The sequence below is a fragment of the Microtus pennsylvanicus genome, chromosome 12 (genome assembly GCF_037038515.1).
Source record: "Microtus pennsylvanicus isolate mMicPen1 chromosome 12, mMicPen1.hap1, whole genome shotgun sequence".
NCBI lineage: Eukaryota > Metazoa > Chordata > Mammalia > Rodentia > Cricetidae > Microtus > Microtus pennsylvanicus.
In genome coordinates, this window is record NC_134590.1 from 30,043,995 (window position 1) to 30,051,952 (window position 7,958).

Here is a 7,958-nt window from a genome sequence, read left to right on the forward strand (position 1 = left end):
CTATTATCAAGCACAATGATACTGAGTTTACTTCTGTTTGTAACAGGAATCTGCTGTCGGGAAACAAATGACATAAAACTAGCCCACGTGATCTTTAAGAATTAGACATTGTGCTTTGATTGCTTTATAAATTTGGGGGTCTTAAGTTCGTAATGTTTTCAATCAGCTTAGAGGAAACACAAGGGTATTGGTGTTGCAACCTGCAAGGGCTGGGCACCTTGGTCTAACTAGAGGCAGGGAGGGAATGAAGAAAGGATGGACATGCACACAGAAAAGCTGGGCTCAGGTGATCATGCATATCCTGATGGTGTGGCACCAACTACACAGCCACCTGGAATCTCAGCCCAGTGGGAGGAGTGAAGTCAGCTCAGGAAGAGGTCTCTGTAGGCCAGAGGCCTCAGGCTGTAAACACCCTGAAGGAAGAAGCTGCAGTCGCTAGTTTTTGTGCACTCTGAGTTCCTGAACACTCCTCACACTTACACACACTGTCAACATCCACACTCCGACTAGAGGAAGGCTTCGCTAACTTCGAGACTGACAGGCCTGCCGGGTTCTCAAAGCCCAGTGAATATGCTGGCCTGCTCACCTGAGGATCTTCACTAAGTTGGTTCTCTGATTCATCCCAAAACAGATTCTCCGGAAGCACTGAGTAAAATACTGGCTCACTCTTTTTCCCTGCCAGGTACAGACTGCGCTATTTCCAACTCAGGAGGTCTGCAGTAGGGGCTAAGAAACTGTATTTCTAACAAGCTCAACCAATACCAATGCCCCAGGTCTAGGGACTACACTGAAAACTAGAACCTGGCAATTCAAGTCTACTATGGAAAGTCTTACTTAGAATGTCTATCTTCCTCACAGAGCATTGTACAATGTTGTTTCTAAAGCAGCAATGCATTTCCATCCCTGTGCATATTATTCTTAAAATAACAAGTAAAAATATTTTCCTTATATGCCAGAAATATTATTTTTGTATGAGTAAACATAAAAATATTTAGAGCAAAGGAAAATAATTTGAGGAATGATGAAAGAAAAATATAGTACATAAGGAAGATGAGTTTTTTTCATAGCTAAAAATGAAAGTATTAAGCCTCCAAAAACCAATGAGCACTTGAAAATTAGATGTCATAACAATATATAACACCAAATATTTTCTAAAGATCTTTCACAAATTATTATCCTTACCTATATATATTTATATATTTACCTATTTTATATATAAATACATATTGTATATATTTATTACATATGAATCAAATAAGCACATCAAGACTCAAATTTTGAAACATACCCCTTAAGGCAAACAGCATTCCTGGACATGAATGAAGAAGACAGGCATTCCTTCACTTAACTTTGGTTGAACTATAGATTTGGTTGAATTATACATTTCAGTACAGTGGATGAAAACCTTAATTCCTAAGACCTAATGATTTGGTTTTAGAAGTTATCGGCTGACTTGAAGTCTGTTATAAATATTCCATGGATAAGCATTGTTTCTCAGTGGCTAAAACTGACTTCAATACATGATATAATGTTGTTGAAGACTGGATTATATATGCCAATTATTTAAGCTGTCTCAACATACATAATCCAATTGTCTCTGAGGTCCATTAGCTAAGCATGACAAGTATGGCATGTAACACTAATAACAGACAGACCTAACTGTACATGGTACGAAACAGAAGTCAGCAAGCTCTGGAGCCTGAGTCTAGGTCACAGGGACAGGTTACACACACCAAGAAGTTCAGAATCATTGGTAAATATGGAACCTGCGGCCATGCCTCCTTCAAAAAATGATGAAGAAAATCAAAACCAGACAGCAGGTCAAGTGTAGTTGCTTCTACTATTACAAGGCCAAAATAAAGAGATGGAGCACAGGTAATGTGCTTCCTACGTGAAAGCAATGGATGGTAGGCACGAATCTACCATACTACCTCAGCTGTCACAGTCAAATGTGCCACCAGGAAACCAAAGGAACTGAAAGACCGGTAATGCTGCCATCCCTAGTCTACAATAAATGGGTCAATTTATTACCACAGCAAAAAGGAAGTCAATAAGAACAATAAATTGGATGGCATAGAACTAGAAGTATCAAAGGCCTTCTTTGGTGATTGAACAAAGTCATGTCTTCCCAGCTGTGGTTTATTTTACAGCCCCCCTCTTTTATTATATGTGCTATGTATGTTTGCTGTGGAAAAATGCTCTTGTACACTGTAAATATTTGTCACTTGTACTGGTTTAAAAAAAATGTTGATTGGCCAATAGCCAGGGAGGAAGTACTGGCGGGGCAACCAGACTAGGGGAATTCTGGGAAGGGGAAAGGCAGAGATGCAGCCAGATGCAGAGGAAACAAAGTGAGAATGCCTTACTGAGAAAAAGTTCCAAGCCATGATGCTAAACATAGATAAGAATTAGGGGTTCATGTAAGTTGTAAGAGCTAGTTAGTAATAAGCCTGAGCTAATAGGCCAAACAGTTTATAATTAATATAAGCGTCTGTGTGTTTATTTGGGACTTGTGTCTACATATGTCTAATACTTATTTCAGAGTCTGACCACTTCTGTTGTCCTCATCCCATTACCAAATACTAGAGACAGTGTGATGTTAGGAACTGATGTGGATAAAAGAAAAGTTTATTCTAAAGTGAAACTCTAAAAAAGAAAAGCTGCATTGGGTATCTAAACCTGTTAGAAGAAAAGGTCAGTCAACGTTATGGAATTATAAAATGGAGTCCTGAGAGTCAACACATCGACCTTGAATGAGTACTGATACTGTAATCAGCTCTGCTCAAATAGCATCATATGCATCTGCATGATGGAACACAAGCTCTGCCAACAGTTTCACAACTGGCCACTTATTACAAGCACTAACCTTTCCGAACCTTGCTTTCCAAGTCTCTCAAATGAAATATCTATCCCCAAGCTTTTCTAATGATGACTACATACCCCACTGTGTCTAGCCCACGGTCATTTAATCATTCATTAAAGTGATTTTTCTCTATGCTCCCACTATAAGCCAGAAACCAACCAAGCCACAAAACAGACGGACAAAATTCTCTCCTTACCTTCTCTGGTTTATTTACTTGACCTTGTCCTAGGTACCACATTGGTGGTGAATAAGAAAGCTCTAACACGTGATGAAAATAGCCAATTCAAAATTTAAAGATCAAAGAAAAGCAATCATACAGTGTGTGAATTTAGGCAAACAAAAAGTCCCATTAAAAAAAAAATCACTGTATGAGGTCCAAGGATGGAAAGAGAGAAGAAAGGCTTCCCAGAAATGAGTATTTTAAGTGAGCCTTGACAGCAGCTTAGAACCCTGTCAGGAGGGAGCTCCAGACTTTGAAAAGGCAATGCCATAACTGGAGGGAGGTTGGAAACATTTTGGTGACTCTGAGCAGTTCTATCCAGCTGGAGTCTCCAGCACATGTTAGGGAGTGATGGGCCTTGAAAACATGAAGACCGGTGAATTTTAAGTGTTGAGACAAAAATTTAGATTTTCTCACAAGAAGTGTGAGAGATTTCAGTCTGGTGCTCCAATGTGGAGCAGAAGGAGACGGAGCGCGAGCAAGGAACTCAGGACCGCGAGGGGCGCACCCACACACTGAGACAATGGGGATGTTCTATCGGGAACTCACCAAGGCCAGCTGGCCTGGGTCTGGAAAAGCCTGGGATAAAACCGGACTCGCTGAACATAGCGGACAATGAGGACTACTGAGAACTCAAGAACAACGGCAATAGGTTTCCGATCCTACTGCACGTACTGGCTTTCGGGGAGCCTAGGCAGTTTGGATGCTCACCTTACTAGACCTGGATGGAGGTGGGGGTTCCTTGGACTTCCCACAGGGCAGGGAACCCTGATTGCTCTTTGGGCTGACGAGGGAGGGAGACTTGATCGGGGGAGGGGGAGGGAAATGGGAGGCAGTGGCGGGGAGGAGGCAGAAATCTTAAATAAATAAATAAATAAATAAATAAATAAATAAGTGTGAGAAACACTAAAATGAGACAAAAGGAAAGGAATTCCCTAGAAAAATGGGGCAATGAGCGTCAGATTAGTTTTCCAATGAGGACCAATGTAAGGGAACACTTCCCAAGGCATCTCTCAGGATTCCTTGTGACGAGAACAGCATGTGTCTGGCAAAAAGAGTATCTCAACTCACTGTGAGCCATACTGCCCTTTCCCTGAGTGGCCCTATGAGTTCTGCACTGTCTGCTCGCCTGTCTTCTGCCTATTACCATTACTATATCCGTACAATGTCAATATCTCATTCACGCATCCCTTTCCTTGACTCATATCGACCAGGACCAAATGAAGCTGGCAAACCCATACGTGTCCAACTGGGCATTGGGACTACCATACTCCCTCACAGTCTGGCTCAGGAGAAACAAGTCGGTGTGGGAAGTCCGTTTGTATATGTGTTGCTTTTATTGGCTCATGAATAAAGAAGCTGCGTTCGGCCAATGGCTTAACAGAATATAGCCAGGCTGGAATATATATAAGAAAGTAGTTAGAGTCAAGGAGAAGCCATGTAGCCCCATTGGAGACAGATGCTGGATGCCAAACGAAACTTTACCTGGTACGTTACAGCCACATGGTGATACAGAGATTAATAGAAATGGGTTAACCAAAGATATAAGAGTTAGCTAGCAATACACTTAAGTGATTGGCCAAGCAGTGGTTTAAATAATATAGTTTCTGATTATTTATTTTGGGTCTGGGCAGCCAAAAACAAACAAGCGGCCTCCTGCAACACAAATGCCTTTTTAGCACCATGATCGCAGATCTCCGAGTCTCTTGAATGTTAAGAAGTGAATCTCTGTGCTTTTCTTTAATCAAACAAACTATACAGTTTATACTAATTTGCTATAGCAACCTATAAGACAGTGGTAGATTTAAAACCCATAAAAATGATCTTCAATGAAAAGTAGATGTAGGGCTGGAGAATTAGCTCAGTGTTTAAGAGTGTTTTTTGCTCTTATAGAGGACCTGGGTTCAAATCCTAGGACCCACATGGTGGCGCACAACTATAACTCCAGTCCCAGAGGATCTGAGGACCTCTTCTGGCCCCAGACAAGCACATGGTTCACATGCCTACATACAGGTAAAACACTCATTCATATGAAATAATAAAATAAATCTGAAGAAAGTAGACATAAATGGACAGCTCATAAAGAAAAGAATTGGAATTTCTAAGTTTGGGGATGTGTATAAACATCCCAATAATTTCAAATAATTTCATCATAGTGATAAATCTCCGTGTTTGCACACAAACTGGGGAAAACAAGTCGAAACAAGTGATATGGAAGAATGTCCTTGACAGGGAAAATGTAAACAGTTGCGAAATGGTATCTTACTTCTAGAATTAAAAAAATATATATACAAAAACTAATGTATCAATGAGAAATATTCCAAATGTCAGTAGCTCTTATGTTAGAGAGATTATAGGTGATGATGTCACAGATTTGATTTCATGGCATTAATTTGTACTTTCCAGATTAGTAAATAGATCTTAGTTGTTGGGAAAAACACAATCACTCTCTTAATAAAAGCAATTTGTCTGACAATGTAGACCATGTAGGTGGTATCTCAGCTCACTCTCGCAGAGTTCCCACAACCCGCCTTATTATATACAGCACAGGCTAAGCATCGTCATTTCTGAGCTAGACTGGGTGCTGAGTGTGTGGGGATCCAGGGAAGCTACTCCGGACTGTATCTGTTAACCATGTGTGGTGACTGTGTCCAGCACAAGGTTCCCGAGGTAGGAAGCTCTCCTCGCGTAAGCACTGATGTCCTCATTGATGCGTTCTTCATGCCCCCCCTCAATGATGTTGCTTGTGGTATTTAAAAAATGTATTAAAAAAATGTCATGGGAGGGGATTTCCACCTTACTTAAACAGTAGATCAAACATGGAATGAAGGCTTTAATGTGTGACCATTGTTTTAAATTCTTTAAAAATTGATACTAGAATTAAGGCTGCCCAATAGAGTCATCAATCCTGTAATAAGTTATAGCCAAATCCTAAGCGTTTTCCTTCCATTAACTGAAAATAAATCACATCCTATCAGTTAGTTGGTCACCAAGGATGAGACGCATTCAGTTTTTGTTACAGGAAGGTCAAACATTCCCTGACATCCTGTTTCAGATTGCTGAATTTTCCATTCTTCCCCACAACCACACAGGTTAGGTTAAATAAATTGATGGTTGAAAAGTTCTACTCTTTCCTCTATTAACTTCTTTCAACAGTTTGATCTCATTCTGATACATACAAGCTATTAGGACAGCGCTCCATAAGATACATCTGAATGAGAATAAATATCTGTAAGAATTCCTTATTACCTTCGAGGCTGGACTGCAGCTGGGGCTTATGCAGGACACTGAACAAACCATTCTGCTACAAAGCTCATGAGCCTCATTTTCACTCTGAAGAAAGCAAGAGGGCTTTTTTGTTTTGTTTTGTTTTTTAAAGCACGGCCTAGCAAACTTTAAACGTGGATACAGAAACACTGGCCAGAAGGAGCCCCTATCTTCCTTTGAACATCTTTCAAGATCGGCTGGAGTTAGACAGAGGTTTGCTTTGAGCCAACAGAATTGTCTTCTTCCATGTGAACAGCTGCAACAGCTGTCTTGAAACAAAGCCAGGAGGAATTTTAGTAGTCCTATTTTAAATGCCCTAATGAGCATACTTTGAATATATTTATTCTAAAGGCACATAGTCCCAAATCGACCTTCTGATTTCCCAGGTTGGAGGAATGCATCGACTAGCCCACATCTTTCCCTACTTACGAGCGGTGAAATAAAACAAGTTTTATGATTTCAGATAAAGCGTGCCCCCCAAGAACAACCAAGTTCTTCAAAGTGGGAATACGCAGGAAAGAATGCGGACATCCTTTTTTTCAGCATTCCGTTCAAAACAGTTTCACAACAAGTTCCAGCACAAACACACAAATACCTTTTCCTCCCTAGGGATCAACCCGCGGTTTATTTGCTGGAAGAAAGCACCAACAGTTTCATTTACCAGGGGGAGGCGTGCAGACGGTCAAAGCTGCCTTAAACTACTGGATTTCGAAACGAAAAGACAAACGTTTGTGCAAGCCTGTGTGAAGGCGCAAGTGCGTGCAGTTCATCTTTTACAAAAGAGGTAGAAATCAAATAACTGAAATGGTGTGATCGCTTCTCCATTTTCAAGTCCCGTCCCGCACTAGAAGTGGCAGAAAGGCTGTCACTAGCCCGAGGCACAGCTGGGCTGAGAGTGAGCAGAAGCCGGGCGGGGGCGGCTCAGCCGCGGCTCACTTACCTGTCCCTCCCTGGGCGCTCATCACAGCATGGTCACCACGGATCCCAAGGTGCCAGAAAGGAACCGAGCTGGGATCCAAAGGGCGGGGTGAGTTATGCTCCCGAGCCAGCCATTCGTCTTTGCGAAGCAGAACAAAACCGATTTCTCGGCTGCCCAACTCCGCGTGAGGAGCGCGGGCGCCGAGAGCCGGCGGAGCAGGAGTCTCTGCCTCCTTCCAGGCCTCCCGGGCTCCCGACGGACCGAGCTTCCGCGGAACGCCAATCTCCCGCGGTCCCGCCCCCGTGACGTAAGGGGCGGGGCCTGGCAGCGGTGGCGCTCCTGGCTCCAGCTGTTTGACCCAGCAGAGGCCGCACCCCGCCCAGATGTCCCAGCGACCCACTCTGATGGTCACCCTCACCGCAGTTTGCAGGCTGTCCGGCGAGCTCTTACATTACTGTGATTTGGGCTGGACAATGCTCTCATTTACCAAAACTTGAAACACCTAGCGGTTCTGTTTTGGAGGGTAAAGACATTAAAATGTAAAAGTGTAGTGTTAAAGTTGTGTGACTAACAATTATTTTGTTAAAAAAATTACACACACATAGAGTTCTGATTTGGGCTTCTTTCTCTTTCTCTTTCCCTTCTACTCCTCTACTCAGGATAATATGGTCTTATATCTGCCAGGGTCC

The 7,958-nt window shown here is 42.3% G+C and overlaps 1 protein-coding gene across 3 annotated transcripts in view; it reads right to left on the reverse strand.

Annotated features, from left to right (window-relative positions):
* Positions 1-7,434, reverse strand: part of Atp10d (ATPase phospholipid transporting 10D (putative)) — a 94,472-nt gene extending 87,038 nt beyond the window's left edge. For 2 of the 3 annotated variants that reach the window (XM_075943131.1, XM_075943129.1), the window contains exon 1: positions 7,291-7,434. The gene's annotated coding sequence lies outside the window, so the exon portion shown is untranslated. Of the gene's footprint in view, positions 1-6,332; positions 6,420-7,290 lie in introns of those variants that run through there. The other variant, XM_075943130.1, reaches the window with a different exon arrangement.
* Positions 7,435-7,958: the final 524 nt, after the last annotated feature.